At 47.7% G+C, this 17,644-nt stretch overlaps 10 non-coding genes across 10 annotated transcripts; 6 read left to right on the top strand and 4 right to left on the bottom strand.

Annotated features, from left to right (window-relative positions):
* The first annotated feature begins 53 nt into the window (after positions 1–53).
* Trnap-ugg (transfer RNA proline (anticodon UGG)) lies at positions 54–125 on the top strand. Its single transcript has one exon. It is a non-coding gene; the product is annotated as a tRNA-Pro (tRNA).
* A 624-nt stretch (positions 126–749) lies between these two features.
* Trnav-uac (transfer RNA valine (anticodon UAC)) lies at positions 750–822 on the bottom strand. The gene has a single exon. It is a non-coding gene; the product is annotated as a tRNA-Val (tRNA).
* Positions 823–8,187: 7,365 nt separating this feature from the next.
* On the top strand, positions 8,188–8,259 carry Trnap-ugg (transfer RNA proline (anticodon UGG)). The gene has a single exon. It is a non-coding gene; the product is annotated as a tRNA-Pro (tRNA).
* A 618-nt stretch (positions 8,260–8,877) lies between these two features.
* On the bottom strand, positions 8,878–8,950 carry Trnav-uac (transfer RNA valine (anticodon UAC)). The gene has a single exon. It is a non-coding gene; the product is annotated as a tRNA-Val (tRNA).
* A 221-nt stretch (positions 8,951–9,171) lies between these two features.
* Positions 9,172–9,243, top strand: Trnap-cgg (transfer RNA proline (anticodon CGG)). Its single transcript has one exon. It is a non-coding gene; the product is annotated as a tRNA-Pro (tRNA).
* Positions 9,244–11,034: 1,791 nt separating this feature from the next.
* On the top strand, positions 11,035–11,106 carry Trnap-ugg (transfer RNA proline (anticodon UGG)). Its single transcript has one exon. It is a non-coding gene; the product is annotated as a tRNA-Pro (tRNA).
* A 624-nt stretch (positions 11,107–11,730) lies between these two features.
* On the bottom strand, positions 11,731–11,803 carry Trnav-uac (transfer RNA valine (anticodon UAC)). The gene has a single exon. It is a non-coding gene; the product is annotated as a tRNA-Val (tRNA).
* Positions 11,804–12,024: 221 nt separating this feature from the next.
* On the top strand, positions 12,025–12,096 carry Trnap-cgg (transfer RNA proline (anticodon CGG)). Its single transcript has one exon. It is a non-coding gene; the product is annotated as a tRNA-Pro (tRNA).
* Positions 12,097–13,888: 1,792 nt separating this feature from the next.
* Trnap-ugg (transfer RNA proline (anticodon UGG)) lies at positions 13,889–13,960 on the top strand. Its single transcript has one exon. It is a non-coding gene; the product is annotated as a tRNA-Pro (tRNA).
* Positions 13,961–14,584: 624 nt separating this feature from the next.
* Positions 14,585–14,657, bottom strand: Trnav-uac (transfer RNA valine (anticodon UAC)). Its single transcript has one exon. It is a non-coding gene; the product is annotated as a tRNA-Val (tRNA).
* Positions 14,658–17,644: the final 2,987 nt, after the last annotated feature.

The following is a 17,644-nucleotide window of genomic DNA, read 5'->3' as shown; positions in this document are numbered from 1 at the left end:
TGTGTTCCTCGGAGCTGGACTGCTTGGGATTACCTTCACTGCCACCGGCAGGTGGCTCGTTGGTCTAGGGGTATGATTCCTGCTTTGGGTGCAGGAGGTCCCGGGTTCAAATCCCGGACGAGCCCTATCGTTTTGACCGTGCTGAAGAGTAGGTGGAGCTCACCCACGTTTGTAGCTCTGCAATGAAGAACAGATGCGTGCCGCAGCACGCTGTGTGTGGCCCTACGGTCATGAAGGGACCGTTTGATATGGCAAGAATCTGATACCAGTAAATTACATAGGTCGATTTCTGTAGAAGAGCCGACAGTAATCTTGCATGCAACGGAAAACAAAGGTTGTCTTTGCAGAACGTGTGCACCGTGAGTGGAGACGAAGCTCAATCGTGGAGCAGTCTACCTTCATCTGATTAGCGACAACGTCAACCAAAGAGTGGGATACAAGACTGAGCGTAGTTACGAGTTTCTCACTATTAGTTATGTTCACACTTCAACAGAGTTGTGACAAGGCGAGTGCAAAGAGATCAGGAAAGCCAGTATGAAGCGAACTTGAAGTAGTCTTGAAGAAATGGATACTAAATTTTGCAGGCCAGAATGGAGCTACGAGCGTTCTGAGTTACTGAATACCGGTGCACTATGGGAGCAAGAGCATTTGACAGTAAAATGAGGTAGCACACGACATTTATTATCCCGCACACGCAGACGTGACGTTATCTCGGAAATGGAATCCTAAAACGGGTTTAAAAAAAGTCGTGCTTCCGCCCGGGATCGAAACGGGGACCTTCTGCGTGTAAAGCAGACGTGATAACCGCTACACCACGGAAACGACGGTTTGGCCGTTGTACTACCTGGAAAACCGTAGCTCCAACAGATTTTTCCTGCGTAAGCAAGGGCATCGGCTACGAGCTCCGTCCGATTCTAGAAGTTGCTATAGTAAAAGACAACGATAAAAACAATCAAACCGCAACAGCCAGGGAGAACGCTGGGTGAGCAGCAGCTCTGCACGGTGATACCAAGAACGGAGGCGATAGTCATGTGCATCGAGAAGGCTCGTTGGTCTAGGGGCAGTCTGCCTGCGGCAGCGGTGGTGAGCGGACCTCCAGGGCCAGCGCGCTGTGGCAGGAAGTGTTTACGTCAGGCGGTGAGTCGCGTGCTTACAGCGTCTGCTTATTAGTCTTCGTTCCGTTCTGTAGGATCTGATATGGAATTATGAATCCGACTAATAGGCAAGATACCTTGAAGTTTACCTTTGATAGGAACTTTTCGAAACCAAATTCGTTTGAAGTTGAAGCATGGTTAGAGGAAACAGCTAAGATTACTTTTGATGACATTGTAGGGATAAATTTCTCTATCGTGACTAGTGTTGTTTATGTGAAATTAACGTCCTCTGAAATGTGTGATAGAATTGTGGAGTCCAGTGGAGGTGTACTGAAGTTTAAACATAGAGATGGTACCGTCAGTGACGTCAGCATTACGCATGCTGGACTAGGCATCCGAACGGCACGTATTTTCGAACTCCCGTTTGAAATATCAGCCGCGCAAATAAATATTGCGTTAACACCTTACGGGAGGGTCATTAACAATTTTGCGGAGCGTTGGTCCAAAGCCCACAAATTTCCGGTGCTTAACGGCGTCAGGCAGGTTAAGATCGATCTACAGAAGCACATACCTTCATATATTTACGTAGGTGGACATCGCGGAATTGTCATATATGATGGGCAGCCAAAAACGTGTGCCGGCTGTGGTGCGCCCGGCCACGTGCGCTCTGAATGTATACAAAGACGCGTGACGCAGATACCTGTCGGTGAAGCCGCTAGCCCCCCTGTGACGACGGCACTGCCATTGACATACGCTGCCGCGGCTACTGGTCTTCCACCCGCGACCCCGCCCTTAGCTGCCCCTCGTATGAATGATGTTTTGGCCGATAACGTCAAAGAACCGAGTGCTGACGCGGCACCGCCGCTACCACACTCAGAAATGGAGGTAACGACGGATGACTCCCCAGTGGTTGATGCCACTGGTACTGAGGATGAAGCAGACGCTGTGTTCCCGGTGGATCAACCCCAGAGTCAACAGTCCACTTCGGATGTTGATGATACCGCGAACCCTAACAGGAAGCCTTCCAAAAAGAAGCGGAGACTTGCACATCAAGGAGCCAATCAGCTCGCCCCACAGCTCCGCGAAAAAGCGAAACGAATAAGCAGCCAAATGAGTCAGAGCACTTCTGAATCCTCTGAAGCTGGTCTCCCTGCATCTGGTCGAATGGACATTGATCCTGTAGTGTCTCCCCCTGTGAATCCACGACGGGTGGAAGATAGTGATACCTCGAGTAGAGTCGTTTTGCCGGATACCCACGCTCAAGGAAACGCAGGATCGCTTTTGTCAGAGGCCACTCTCACTGGGAATTGGGCACAGGAAATGGAAGTATTGGATGCGAGCAATGATGTGGCTGTCATGCGGACCATTGAGACGGAATCTTCGGCACCGCCCACAGAGCAGCATACACCAACCGTACCGGGAACTACAGGAACTCCGACTGACGCGCTTGGCCTCAATTTCGTTAGCCATCCTTCTAAGACTGTTTAATTAATAGTATGTGCCTTCTCCCATGAACGAGCCCCAAGCCTATAAAATTGCCACGTTAAACATCAATAAGATACAGTCGTACTGGCGGCTCCGTAATTTACAAGATTTTGTATACGCAGCGGATATCGATATTCTGTTACTTCAAGAAGTCGCTGCGATTGAACTTGACCGAATAACTGGTTATACTACTCTCTCCAATTCCGGGAGCGGTGCGAATTTAGGGACAGCGATTCTGTTAAAAGAAGGGATTGTAGCGACCGACGCAGAAAAACTGCCTGATCATAGAGGGATCGCTGTCACTTTCCATCGGACACGCATAATCAATGTTTACGCCCCGTCCGGCAGTAGCAATAGGCGTGCTAGGGCTGAGTTCTTCACAAGCGCCATAGTCCCACTTTTTAGGGGAACCTACGATCGTATAATTTTTGCGGGTGACTTCAATTGTGTCTTAAGTCCAAAAGACCAGACGCCTAATTTTAACAAATCTGGAGAACTAGAACGTATCGTCCAAGAAATGTACCTCATTGACACATGGGAGCATACGCACGGAGCGGCACCTGGGTTCACTCATGTCACGAACCACTCTGCAAGCCGGCTAGACAGAATCTATGTATCGGCGTGTATGAAGACTCAAGTCCTCCATTCCGAAGTTTGGCCCACAATTTTTTCCGATCATGCCGCATATATTTGTACTGTTAACATGGTCAAGCAAGGCACATTTCGCGGCAGAGGTTTCTGGAAACTCAACAATGCTCTCCTTAACGATGTTGACTGTCACCGTGTCTTTAACGAAACATGGGAGGCATGTGAACGACGGGTTGCACAGTATGCCTCCGTTACTGAATGGTGGATAACACATGCCAAACCAACTTTATCAAAAATGTTTAAACGCTACGCTCGGAACAAATCCTGGTGGCAACGGCAAACGTCTGAGTTTTATTTTACTTGTCTCAGGGAGCTCTACCAGTCCGATGTGACTGTACCTGAAAATTTTATGCAGATTAAAAAAATTAAGGCACAATTATTAAAACTTCAGCGGCAGCAGGCAGAAGGCTTTCAAATAAGGTCCAGGCCCCAGAATGTGATAGACGACGAAATGACATCCATGTTTCACGTCATTCGTGAACATAAGAGGGGGCGGCTGAGATTAATAACTCGTCTTCAGTTGAGTGAAGGCGTTGCGCTCACGCGGCAACAAGACATACGGAACGCACTTCACAATCACCTGGCAGATCTGCTGGCAACGACACATACCGACGATGGAACTCACGATGAATTACTCAATAACTTGCAAAGGACTTTGGGTGCTGCTGAAGTCGAAACTCTCATGCGAGAAATTGATGAAGACGAATTGGATTCTGCGCTATCACGAAGTCCGAAAAATAAATCGCCGGGACCCGACGGTCTCACTGCCGAATTTTATCTCACTTTTTGCGACAAATTAAAGCCCAAGTTGTTGAGTATGTTTAATGAAATTTTACGGACTGATTTTAATGTTCCTCAGGCTCTCGTGGAAGGCATCGTGGTTTTAATCCCTAAACGCCCGATGTGCAGTTCTGTTGACGATTTTCGGCCACTTACTTTACTGAATAGTGACTACAAAATTTTAGCACGTATTATTTCTAATAGATTGAAAATGTTGATGAATACTGTCATTGGTCAGTACCAGACCAGTGTAGGTGTCGGTAGGTCGATCTTCCAAAATTTGTCTCAATACAGGGACGTCATAGCCATTGCAGATGCGTGCAAGATACGGTGTGCGCTAGTTTCCCTTGACTTTTCAAAGGCATTCGACAGAGTAAACCATCAGTTTCTCATCCGGACGATGCATGCCATGGGATTTCCAATACGTTTTATCAATCTTATACATGAGCTCCTTCGTAAAGGAGTAACTCGACTCATGGTGAATGGCCAGCTGAGCGCATCGATTAATATTACTAATTCAGTGCGACAGGGATGTCCTATGTCAATGGCCTTGTTTGCCATTGCCATTGAGCCTTTGCTTGTCACCTTGACACAGCGTCTACAAGGATTAACCATCCACGGCATTAAGATTGTTTGTACTGCATATGCGGATGACGTCGGATTTTTGGTCATGGACGAAGGTGAAGTCGAGGAAGCCCTTCAGATCGTCAAAAACTACGAACTTGTTGCGGGTGCGAAGTTGAATGCCAGGAAATCTGGCATTATGAACATAGGACGCGGCATCTCGCTGCACCATCACGGTCAGTTGCAACTACTTTCTAAAATGAAATGCCTTGGTATTGAGTACAGGAACAACATACAGCACACAATTGCGGTGAACTATAGGAATCTCCTGGCAAGTATGCGTGCTTGCATGCAGACCCACTACCTAAGGAGCCTTGATGAACTGCAGAAAGTCACCTTCGCTAATGTTTACCTCACCTCAAAGATTAACTACGTTGCACAAGTACTGCCCATGCCACAGGAGACAGCGAAGCGTATGATGTCCGCTCTAGGCCATTTTGTCACACGTGGACACATTTTTAAAGTCAAGTACGATACGCTCACTCTCTCCACGAGCGATGGAGGCTTAAATTTAACAGATGTTCGTTCCAAGTCACGAGCTTTGTACGTATGCACCACCTACAAACGGTGGAGGTCGTTACCGAACAGTCTAACGGCTCACCTGTTAACCGAAATAGCGCCGGCCTGCCTGCAGCCTCCCGTCTCTGTTCAACATATTCCGGCTGCGCTGACTCACTTTAAGAGCTTTTTCATTGAGTTCAGTTACGTACGGTCAACTCTCCCAGAAAATGAGCTTTCCGTGGTGAAGTTAGTTTATAATAAACTACTGGCAACCAAGAACAGGAACAACATCGAACACAAATACCCCAATCATCGCTGGCCAGTGATATGGAAAAACATACATAGCCGTGATTTACCAACGTCAGTGAAAGCCTCTTGGTACAGGGTCGTGAACCGTAAAATAAGTACCAATTCACGACTTCATGCTCTACATTTGGCTGACTCACATTTGTGCCTTACGTGCAACTTGCCTGATACTGATGAACATCGCTTTCTGTGCACCACTGTCCAAGCAGTTTGGCCATGCATTCGCCGAAAACTGGCTACGATTATGAGGACTTCCCAGCTTTGTATTAAACCTGAAGATTTCCTGTATCCGGATTCAGTGCCGTACCCGAACACCAAACGGAACTCTGTCAACTGGTTGAAGGGTCATTATGTTCATTATTTACAGACGCAAGAACCCAAGAGTGAGGCGGCGTTCTGTCTTTACCTGGAATTACAGTTTCACATACTTTCACAGACGAGACATTACAGGAAACGATATGCGAATTTTTTAGAAGTCGTTCTTCGATGAAAGAAGTATTTTTTTCTTTCCTTCATTCTACATTTGCTTTGTTTTTTTTTTTCTTTTCTTCTTCAAATGTCACAGTGACGTATACTGAACAGTGTTACGACAAGGACTATTTTCTTTTCTTCTGTTTTTCTAGAGGACCAGAATTCCTTGTTTTCGTTTTCTATTAAAAAAAAAAAAAAAAATATTCTACTTTGTCACCATTGCGGGACTATGCATTAGGTTTCAAAGTATCTTTGGTTGGGAACTGGAATAGTTCAGAAGAATAAGTAATTCAGAAATCATGGCAGATGAAGCCGACGCCGACGAAGGCGATTTATGGCGAGCGCAAGGCGGGGCTGAAGGGGAGGAAGGAGGCCCTAAAAAAAAAAAAAAAAAAAAAAAAAAAAAAAAAAAAAAAAAAAAAAAAAAAAGGGGTATGATTCCTGCTTCGGGTGCAGGAGGTCCCGGGTTCAAATCCCGGACGAGCCCTTGCGTTTTGTGCAAACGTGTGGCGACTACCGGCATGCCGGCGGCTGTTCCGCGCATTTCCTGCCCTCCAGGTAAGCACAAAAACCTAGTAGCCGGTTCTGAAAGAGTTTCATGTATCATTTGAGCCATCTGCAGCCTGGTGGTTGGACGTTTGAAATTGATTTAAATGTTCACAGTAGAGATTGTAGCAAGTGTCTTGTTGAGTGCGACGAAAAAGTGATTACGCCCGGAATCGAAACGGAGACCTTCTGCCTGTTAGGCAGACGTGATAACCGCTACACCACGGAAACTGCTAAGCTCTGAGATCCACATGTGACACAACTTGCAGGACGATCACAACTTTGGCGTAAAAATCACTTTGCGGAAACGCACAATGCAGGTATTTCGCATTCGTACGCAACAATCGACAGCACCCTTGCCTGTCTGAATGCCACCACGAATAAGAGCCCAAGAAGTCGTCGGACAAGCTCGCGGCCGAGTCCTCGGTAGCATCAGCTACTCTTGCTTTCCGTACGAGCTACCGTCAATTCGCGCAGTCGCTATTGCATATGATGTCACCAAAAGCAATCACTTCGTTAGCGGCAAGGAGCCCGGGCCCAGCGGTAGCTCTACATGGAGGCACCAGCAGCCCCGACAGGCCGCCGCTGGCGCGCCGGCGTCCGGACCCGCGACCCCTAATGACGTTGCAGTCGATGTATTTCTTAATATCGCTTTTGGAAGAAGCAAGCCAGGTGTAAATCTCACAGTATTTTACTGATGATCTGGAAACGCAAATTTAGAACAAGTAGAACATTATATAAAATTTGTTGTGTGGTCGAGCGGAACCCACCCTTCGCTCTTCCCAGATTATCGTTGCTGCACGGAATGATTGTTAAAGCACCGACGGCTTCAGAGTTCGTCTTCTCCAACGTTTGCTTTTGCAGTACATTCCGCAATCTTTTCGTTATGAGTCGTCTGTTTCGGTTTCCCGATGTAGTTTTGCTCACAGCTCCCGACTTCTCTTAACCCCGAGCCACCACTAGCCGAAAATTCCGCACTGCAGTCCGGTCAATCTGCAGAGCTCGATAAGAGCATCGCGGTCGTTCCTGAGCTAATGAAACGGCCGTGTCTGTAGTTGTTCCCAGATGTCTCCCACAGCAACGGCCTCCCGGACGCCTGCATTACAGGAGTACGCCCCTACTCCCAGCCATACAATTGCATTTGAAAGCAGAATAACATGAGCTACAGAGCAACTCCGACTTTTGTGTCTGACCTACTTTTAATGATACTGTGGTCGGTTTAGTTACTACTATCGCTGCTGGACGAAGCAGACCAGTTGAAAGCCACACGGTATTCTTGTAACGAACAGGTAATGGAAATTTAGGTAAAACGATATCAAAAAAAGTTGCGTGGTGGAGCGACACATACAGTTGGCTCTTCGTAGATGATCATTGCTGCACGGAATAATTCTTAAGGCACCGACGCCTTCAGGAGTCGTGTTTGGAAGTTTTGCTTGCAGTATATTCCGCTATCTTTTCGTTATGAGTTGGTGTTTCGGCTTCCCGGTGTTTTTTTGTTTAGTGCATTTGCCTTCCCTTGACGCTAAGAAAGCACATGACGAAAGTGAAACACCACCGTCTGTTCATCTGCAGAGTGCGATGAAATTATTCACTCTACATTCATTGCCTTTAATATTCTTTCCATCAGTGGTGGGCGCTGCCTTCAGAAAGCGCTTTTCTTTCTGATTTACATGAAAGTTTGTGTTCCTCGGAGCTGGACTGCTTGGGATTACCTTCACTGCCACCGGCAGGTGGCTCGTTGGTCTAGGGGTATGATTCCTGCTTTGGGTGCAGGAGGTCCCGGGTTCAAATCCCGGACGAGCCCTATCGTTTTGACCGTGCTGAAGAGTAGGTGGAGCTCACCCACGTTTGTAGCTCTGCAATGAAGAACAGATGCGTGCCGCAGCACGCTGTGTGTGGCCCTACGGTCATGAAGGGACCGTTTGATATGGCAAGAATCTGATACCAGTAAATTACATAGGTCGATTTCTGTAGAAGAGCCGACAGTAATCTTGCATGCAACGGAAAACAAAGGTTGTCTTTGCAGAACGTGTGCACCGTGAGTGGAGACGAAGCTCAATCGTGGAGCAGTCTACCTTCATCTGATTAACGTCAACCAAAGAGTGGGATACAAGACTGAGCGTAGTTACGAGTTTCTCACTATTAGTTATGTTCACACTTCAACAGAGTTGTGACAAGGCGAGTGCAAAGAGATCAGGAAAGCCAGTATGAAGCGAACTTGAAGTAGTCTTGAAGAAATGGATACTAAATTTTGCAGGCCAGAATGGAGCTACGAGCGTTCTGAGTTACTGAATACCGGTGCACTATGGGAGCAAGAGCATTTGACAGTAAAATGAGGTAGCACACGACATTTATTATCCCGCACACGCAGACGTGACGTTATCTCGGAAATGGAATCCTAAAACGGGTTTAAAAAAAGTCGTGCTTCCGCCCGGGATCGAACCGGGGACCTTCTGCGTGTAAAGCAGACGTGATAACCGCTACACCACGGAAACGACGGTTTTGCCGTTGTACTACCTGGAAAACCGTAGCTCCAACAGATTTTTCCTGCGTAAGCAAGGGCATCGGCTACGAGCTCCGTCCGATTCTAGAAGTTGCTATAGTAAAAGACAACGATAAAAACAATCAAACCGCAACAGCCAGGGAGAACGCTGGGTGAGCAGCAGCTCTGCACGGTGATAGCAAGAACGGAGGCGATAGTCATGTGCATCGAGAAGGCTCGTTGGTCTAGGGGTATGATTCCTGCTTCGGGTGCAGGAGGTCCCGGGTTCAAATCCCGGACGAGCCCTTGCGTTTTGTGCAAACGTGTGGCGACTACCGGCATGCCGGCGGCTGTTCCGCGCATTTCCTGCCCTCCAGGTAAGCACAAAAACCTAGTAGCCGGTTCTGAAAGAGTTTCATGTATCATTTGAGCCATCTGCAGCCTGGTGGTTGGACGTTTGAAATTGATTTAAATGTTCACAGTAGAGATTGTAGCAAGTGTCTTGTTGAGTGCGACGAAAAAGTGATTACGCCCGGAATCGAAACGGAGACCTTCTGCCTGTTAGGCAGACGTGATAACCGCTACACCACGGAAACTGCTAAGCTCTGAGATCCACATGTGACACAACTTGCAGGACGATCACAACTTTGGCGTAAAAATCACTTTGCGGAAACGCACAATGCAGGTATTTAGCATTCGTACGCAACAATCGACAGCACCCTTGCCTGTCTGAATGCCACCACGAATAAGAGCCCAAGAAGTTGTCGGACAAGCTCGCGGCCGAGTCCTCGGTAGCATCAGCTACTCTTGCTTTCCGTACGAGCTACCGTCAATTCGCGCAGTCGCTATTGCATATGATGTCACCAAAAGCAATCACTTCGTTAGCGGCAAGGAGCCCGGGCCCAGCGGTAGCTCTACATGGAGGCACCAGCAGCCCCGACAGGCCGCCGCTGGCGCGCCGGCGCCCGGACCCGCGACCCCTAATGACGTTGCAGTCGATGTATTTCTTAATATCGCTTTTGGAAGAAGCAAGCCAGGTGTAAATCTCACAGTATTTTACTGATGATCTGGAAACGCAAATTTAGAACAAGTAGAACATTATATAAAATTTGTTGTGTGGTCGAGCGGAACCCACCCTTCGCTCTTCCCAGATTATCGTTGCTGCACGGAATGATTGTTAAAGCACCGACGGCTTCAGAGTTCGTCTTCTCCAACGTTTGCTTTTGCAGTACATTCCGCAATCTTTTCGTTATGAGTCGTCTGTTTCGGTTTCCCGATGTAGTTTTGCTCACAGCTCCCGACTTCTCTTAACCCCGAGCCACCACTAGCCGAAAATTCCGCACTGCAGTCCGGTCAATCTGCAGAGCTCGATAAGAGCATCGCGGTCGTTCCTGAGCTAATGAAACGGCCGTGTCTGTAGTTGTTCCCAGATGTCTCCCACAGCAACGGCCTCCCGGACGCCTGCATTACAGGAGTACGCCCCTACTCCCAGCCATACAATTGCATTTGAAAGCAGAATAACATGAGCTACAGAGCAACTCCGACTTTTGTGTCTGACCTACTTTTAATGATACTGTGGTCGGTTTAGTTACTACTATCGCTGCTGGACGAAGCAGACCAGTTGAAAGCCACACGGTATTCTTGTAACGAACAGGTAATGGAAATTTAGGTAAAACGATATCAAAAAAAGTTGCGTGGTGGAGCGACACATACAGTTGGCTCTTCGTAGATGATCATTGCTGCACGGAATAATTCTTAAGGCACCGACGCCTTCAGGAGTCGTGTTTGGAAGTTTTGCTTGCAGTATATTCCGCTATCTTTTCGTTATGAGTTGGTGTTTCGGCTTCCCGGTGTTTTTTTGTTTAGTGCATTTGCCTTCCCTTGACGCTAAGAAAGCACATGACGAAAGTGAAACACCACCGTCTGTTCATCTGCAGAGTGCGATGAAATTATTCACTCTACATTCATTGCCTTTAATATTCTTTCCATCAGTGGTGGGCGCTGCCTTCAGAAAGCGCTTTTCTTTCTGATTTACATGAAAGTTTGTGTTCCTCGGAGCTGGACTGCTTGGGATTACCTTCACTGCCACCGGCAGGTGGCTCGTTGGTCTAGGGGTATGATTCCTGCTTTGGGTGCAGGAGGTCCCGGGTTCAAATCCCGGACGAGCCCTATCGTTTTGACCGTGCTGAAGAGTAGGTGGAGCTCACCCACGTTTGTAGCTCTGCAATGAAGAACAGATGCGTGCCGCAGCACGCTGTGTGTGGCCCTACGGTCATGAAGGGACCGTTTGATATGGCAAGAATCTGATACCAGTAAATTACATAGGTCGATTTCTGTAGAAGAGCCGACAGTAATCTTGCATGCAACGGAAAACAAAGGTTGTCTTTGCAGAACGTGTGCACCGTGAGTGGAGACGAAGCTCAATCGTGGAGCAGTCTACCTTCATCTGATTAGCGACAACGTCAACCAAAGAGTGGGATACAAGACTGAGCGTAGTTACGAGTTTCTCACTATTAGTTATGTTCACACTTCAACAGAGTTGTGACAAGGCGAGTGCAAAGAGATCAGGAAAGCCAGTATGAAGCGAACTTGAAGTAGTCTTGAAGAAATGGATACTAAATTTTGCAGGCCAGAATGGAGCTACGAGCGTTCTGAGTTACTGAATACCGGTGCACTATGGGAGCAAGAGCATTTGACAGTAAAATGAGGTAGCACACGACATTTATTATCCCGCACACGCAGACGTGACGTTATCTCGGAAATGGAATCCTAAAACGGGTTTAAAAAAAGTCGTGCTTCCGCCCGGGATCGAACCGGGGACCTTCTGCGTGTAAAGCAGACGTGATAACCGCTACACCACGGAAACGACGGTTTTGCCGTTGTACTACCTGGAAAACCGTAGCTCCAACAGATTTTTCCTGCGTAAGCAAGGGCATCGGCTACGAGCTCCGTCCGATTCTAGAAGTTGCTATAGTAAAAGACAACGATAAAAACAATCAAACCGCAACAGCCAGGGAGAACGCTGGGTGAGCAGCAGCTCTGCACGGTGATAGCAAGAACGGAGGCGATAGTCATGTGCATCGAGAAGGCTCGTTGGTCTAGGGGTATGATTCCTGCTTCGGGTGCAGGAGGTCCCGGGTTCAAATCCCGGACGAGCCCTTGCGTTTTGTGCAAACGTGTGGCGACTACCGGCATGCCGGCGGCTGTTCCGCGCATTTCCTGCCCTCCAGGTAAGCACAAAAACCTAGTAGCCGGTTCTGAAAGAGTTTCATGTATCATTTGAGCCATCTGCAGCCTGGTGGTTGGACGTTTGAAATTGATTTAAATGTTCACAGTAGAGATTGTAGCAAGTGTCTTGTTGAGTGCGACGAAAAAGTGATTACGCCCGGAATCGAAACGGAGACCTTCTGCCTGTTAGGCAGACGTGATAACCGCTACACCACGGAAACTGCTAAGCTCTGAGATCCACATGTGACACAACTTGCAGGACGATCACAACTTTGGCGTAAAAATCACTTTGCGGAAACGCACAATGCAGGTATTTCGCATTCGTACGCAACAATCGACAGCACCCTTGCCTGTCTGAATGCCACCACGAATAAGAGCCCAAGAAGTCGTCGGACAAGCTCGCGGCCGAGTCCTCGGTAGCATCAGCTACTCTTGCTTTCCGTACGAGCTACCGTCAATTCGCGCAGTCGCTATTGCATATGATGTCACCAAAAGCAATCACTTCGTTAGCGGCAAGGAGCCCGGGCCCAGCGGTAGCTCTACATGGAGGCACCAGCAGCCCCGACAGGCCGCCGCTGGCGCGCCGGCGTCCGGACCCGCGACCCCTAATGACGTTGCAGTCGATGTATTTCTTAATATCGCTTTTGGAAGAAGCAAGCCAGGTGTAAATCTCACAGTATTTTACTGATGATCTGGAAACGCAAATTTAGAACAAGTAGAACATTATATAAAATTTGTTGTGTGGTCGAGCGGAACCCACCCTTCGCTCTTCCCAGATTATCGTTGCTGCACGGAATGATTGTTAAAGCACCGACGGCTTCAGAGTTCGTCTTCTCCAACGTTTGCTTTTGCAGTACATTCCGCAATCTTTTCATTATGAGTCGTCTGTTTCGGTTTCCCGATGTAGTTTTGCTCACAGCTCCCGACTTCTCTTAACCCCGAGCCACCACTAGCCGAAAATTCCGCACTGCAGTCCGGTCAATCTGCAGAGCTCGATAAGAGCATCGCGGTCGTTCCTGAGCTAATGAAACGGCCGTGTCTGTAGTTGTTCCCAGATGTCTCCCACAGCAACGGCCTCCCGGACGCCTGCATTACAGGAGTACGCCCCTACTCCCAGCCATACAATTGCATTTGAAAGCAGAATAACATGAGCTACAGAGCAACTCCGACTTTTGTGTCTGACCTACTTTTAATGATACTGTGGTCGGTTTAGTTACTACTATCGCTGCTGGACGAAGCAGACCAGTTGAAAGCCACACGGTATTCTTGTAACGAACAGGTAATGGAAATTTAGGTAAAACGATATCAAAAAAAGTTGCGTGGTGGAGCGACACATACAGTTGGCTCTTCGTAGATGATCATTGCTGCACGGAATAATTCTTAAGGCACCGACGCCTTCAGGAGTCGTGTTTGGAAGTTTTGCTTGCAGTATATTCCGCTATCTTTTCGTTATGAGTTGGTGTTTCGGCTTCCCGGTGTTTTTTTTGTTTAGTGCATTTGCCTTCCCTTGACGCTAAGAAAGCACATGACGAAAGTGAAACACCACCGTCTGTTCATCTGCAGAGTGCGATGAAATTATTCACTCTACATTCATTGCCTTTAATATTCTTTCCATCAGTGGTGGGCGCTGCCTTCAGAAAGCGCTTTTCTTTCTGATTTACATGAAAGTTTGTGTTCCTCGGAGCTGGACTGCTTGGGATTACCTTCACTGCCACCGGCAGGTGGCTCGTTGGTCTAGGGGTATGATTCCTGCTTTGGGTGCAGGAGGTCCTGGGTTCAAATCCCGGACGAGCCCTATCGTTTTGACCGTGCTGAAGAGTAGGTGGAGCTCACCCACGTTTGTAGCTCTGCAATGAAGAACAGATGCGTGCCGCAGCACGCTGTGTGTGGCCCTACGGTCATGAAGGGACCGTTTGATATGGCAAGAATCTGATACCAGTAAATTACATAGGTCGATTTCTGTAGAAGAGCCGACAGTAATCTTGCATGCAACGGAAAACAAAGGTTGTCTTTGCAGAACGTGTGCACCGTGAGTGGAGACGAAGCTCAATCGTGGAGCAGTCTACCTTCATCTGATTAGCGACAACGTCAACCAAAGCGTGGGATACAAGACTGAGCGTAGTTAAGAGTTTCTCACTATTAGTTATGTTCACACTTCAACAGAGTTGTGACAAGGCGAGTGCAAAGAGATCAGGAAAGCCAGTATGAAGCGAACTTGAAGTAGTCTTGAAGAAATGGATACTAAATTTTGCAGGCCAGAATGGAGCTACGAGCGTTCTGAGTTACTGAATACCGGTGCACTATGGGAGCAAGAGCATTTGACAGTAAAATGAGGTAGCACACGACATTTATTATCCCGCACACGCAGACGTGACGTTATCTCGGAAATGGAATCCTAAAACGGGTTTAAAAAAAGTCGTGCTTCCGCCCGGGATCGAACCGGGGACCTTCTGCGTGTAAAGCAGACGTGATAACCGCTACACCACGGAAACGACGGTTTTGCCGTTGTACTACCTGGAAAACCGTAGCTCCAACAGATTTTTCCTGCGTAAGCAAGGGCATCGGCTACGAGCTCCGTCCGATTCTAGAAGTTGCTATAGTAAAAGACAACGATAAAAACAATCAAACCGCAACAGCCAGGGAGAACGCTGGGTGAGCAGCAGCTCTGCACGGTGATAGCAAGAACGGAGGCGATAGTCATGTGCATCGAGAAGGCTCGTTGGTCTAGTGGCAGTCTGCCTGCAGCGGCGGTGGCGAGCGGTTCGTCGTGCTGTGCTTCGCTCTGCGGCTGGCTTTGTTTACATCCGCTGTGTAAGTCTGTGCGTTTTCGCCGGCGCTTCGCAGTAGTTAGATATTCTGTCAACGTTCGAAAATGCAGTAATGGCTCAACTTAGTAGAAAGGACACTCTGAAATTTACCTTTGATCGACGTTTTGCTCGACCTAAATCTTTCGAAATTGAGGATTGGTTAGAGGAAGTTGTTCAAGTTCCGTTTGAAGATACTGTTGGTTTTCACTTGTCAATTGTGAGTAGTGTGATGTACTTGAAGCTGAAAAACCCTGCGTTATGCGAACGAGTTGTCAATAATACCGGTGGTAAGCTTAAGTTTAAACACAGTGATGGAAATATTGGCGAAGTTACTGTCGATCATGTGGGACTTGGTATTCGAACAATTCGAATTTTTGAGCTACCCTTTGAAGTTCCTACAGATGCGATCAATCTTGTTATTGCACCCTTTGGGAAGGTCCTCAGTAATTTTGCAGAAAAATGGTCCGGTGCTCACAAATATCAGGTTTTGAACGGTGTCAGGCAGTTGAAGGTGGACTTATTACGACATATTCCGTCTTACATTAACGTTTGCGGTTATCGAGGTATCGTCATTTATGATGGTCAACCACGAACGTGTGCAGCTTGCAATTCTCCAGGTCATATTCGTTCTGAATGTATTCAAAGACGTGTTGTGCAGCTGCCGACAGGTGAACCGGTGAAGTCCGCGGAGATGACTATTTTGTCCACCACTTCCGCTTCGGTGGCTCGCGACCAACCGACCGACCAACTGCCCATGGATACCGAAGTAGACATTCGCCCCCAACCAACCCTTCCTCCAACGGCCGAGCAACTTGTTGACATTTCTGAGCGACAAGAGCAACACCTGAGTGTGAGTGACGTGGTTGATTCCGTAGCGCAGTCCCCGACTCTGTCAACAGAACAAAATTCCACCTCCTCAGAGACGCAAGTCAGGACTGTGACTGCTGAATGTCGTTCCCCACAACCCCACCATGAAATCTCGGATTCCGATGAGCGTTGTCCACCTGCTAAATCCCCGCGGAAGAACAAGAAACGCAGAATCGCCCGCCAGGGTGCGGAAGAGGCGGCGGCGTCGTTGCGGGGAAAGGTGCAGCAAATCATGGACAAAGTCAGTGCAAAATCACCAGAATCCTCCCGACAACAGGCGCTAACTTCTGCACACCTGCGGGATGAAGATCGTGCAATCACGCTAACTGAGCCCTCTCGCGATGCTACCGGCCAGGTGTCTCCCATGTGCAGTGACGATGTTGATCATTGTTTAAAAGAACAACGACAACATCATCCTCTTGCGTCCAAGAACCCCAGCACTATAGACTGGGCGGCGGAACCAGAGGTCGAACACATGGACGCTGATGCAACTGATATTCCAGTCACTTCCCGATTTCCCGAACAGCCTTCTACGGCAGTAGAACCGGCACATGATGATAAGTTACTGGATCCACGGCAGGCAAACAAAGAAGAGGACTCTGACTTCTTTTAAAACGGCGCCGATTCCTTCTTACTCTCGTAAGAGCGTGAATGACTGATCAGCAGGCGTATAAAATTGGTACATTAAATATAAATAAAATCCGCAGTTCCCTCAAACTCGACAACATCGTAGACCTCTTATACGCCGCCGACATTGATATCCTCTTGCTTCAGGAGGTCGCCGACATTGCTTTGAACCACATTCCCGGTTATAATGTGACGGCCAATCCGGGACACGGTTCCGATTTAGGCACCGCTATTCTCACGAAAGAAGGAATTATCGTCCAGAATGTAGAACGACTCATAAGTTGTAGGGGAATTGGCGTGACTATCAATAATGTTAGACTCCTAAATCTGTATGCACCATCCGGCTCAACTAATAGGCGACGCCGAGCGGACTTTTTCAAGGAAGAAATACTTCCGCTTTTTGCAACACAATATGACCACCTAATATTGGCGGGAGATTTTAACTGTGTACTTAACGCCAAAGATCAGACGCCGCATTTCAATAAATCGATTGAATTAGAACAGATCGTCAAGGATTTACGTTTAGTCGATACGTGGGAGCACAAGTTTGGTACAACACCTGGTTTTACTCACGTCACGAATCATTCAGCGAGTAGATTGGACCGCATTTACGTATCGGACACTCTCAGACAGCGAATTTTACAAACTGAGGTCTGGCCAACCAGTTTCTCCGACCATGCGGCTTATATTTGCACGCTGAATTTGGGGAAACAGGAAACCTACCGAGGCAAAGGACTATGGAAACTAAATGTTGCACATTTAGACGATCCTGAATGCAGAGAAGCCTTCACTCGAGCGTGGAATGAAAGTGAAGCCAAATTCAGTACGTACGGCTCGGCATTGCAATGGTGGCTCGAATGCGCTAAACCGAAAATTCGTACATCCATGATACAATATTCCCGGAATAAGAACTGGTGGTTTAAGAGAACGATGGAGTTTTATTATCAATGTCTTCGAGACTTATATACTCTTGATGCCACTGTGATTGACAACTACCCCCGCATTAAAAGACTGCAAGCAAAAATATTACTTTTGAAACGAAAACAGATGGAAGGTTACAAAATTAGAGGTCGGGTTTCGACTATGGCAAAAGGCGAACAGCCATCCATTTATCACCTGATACGTGAAACTAAACGAGCACGGACAAAGATCTTAACTGAACTACAATCCGAAGACGG

This window comes from Schistocerca gregaria, chromosome 2, assembly GCF_023897955.1.
Source record: "Schistocerca gregaria isolate iqSchGreg1 chromosome 2, iqSchGreg1.2, whole genome shotgun sequence".
Classification (NCBI taxonomy): Eukaryota; Metazoa; Arthropoda; class Insecta; order Orthoptera; family Acrididae; genus Schistocerca; species Schistocerca gregaria.
This window is presented reverse-complemented; position numbering and strand designations above follow the sequence as displayed.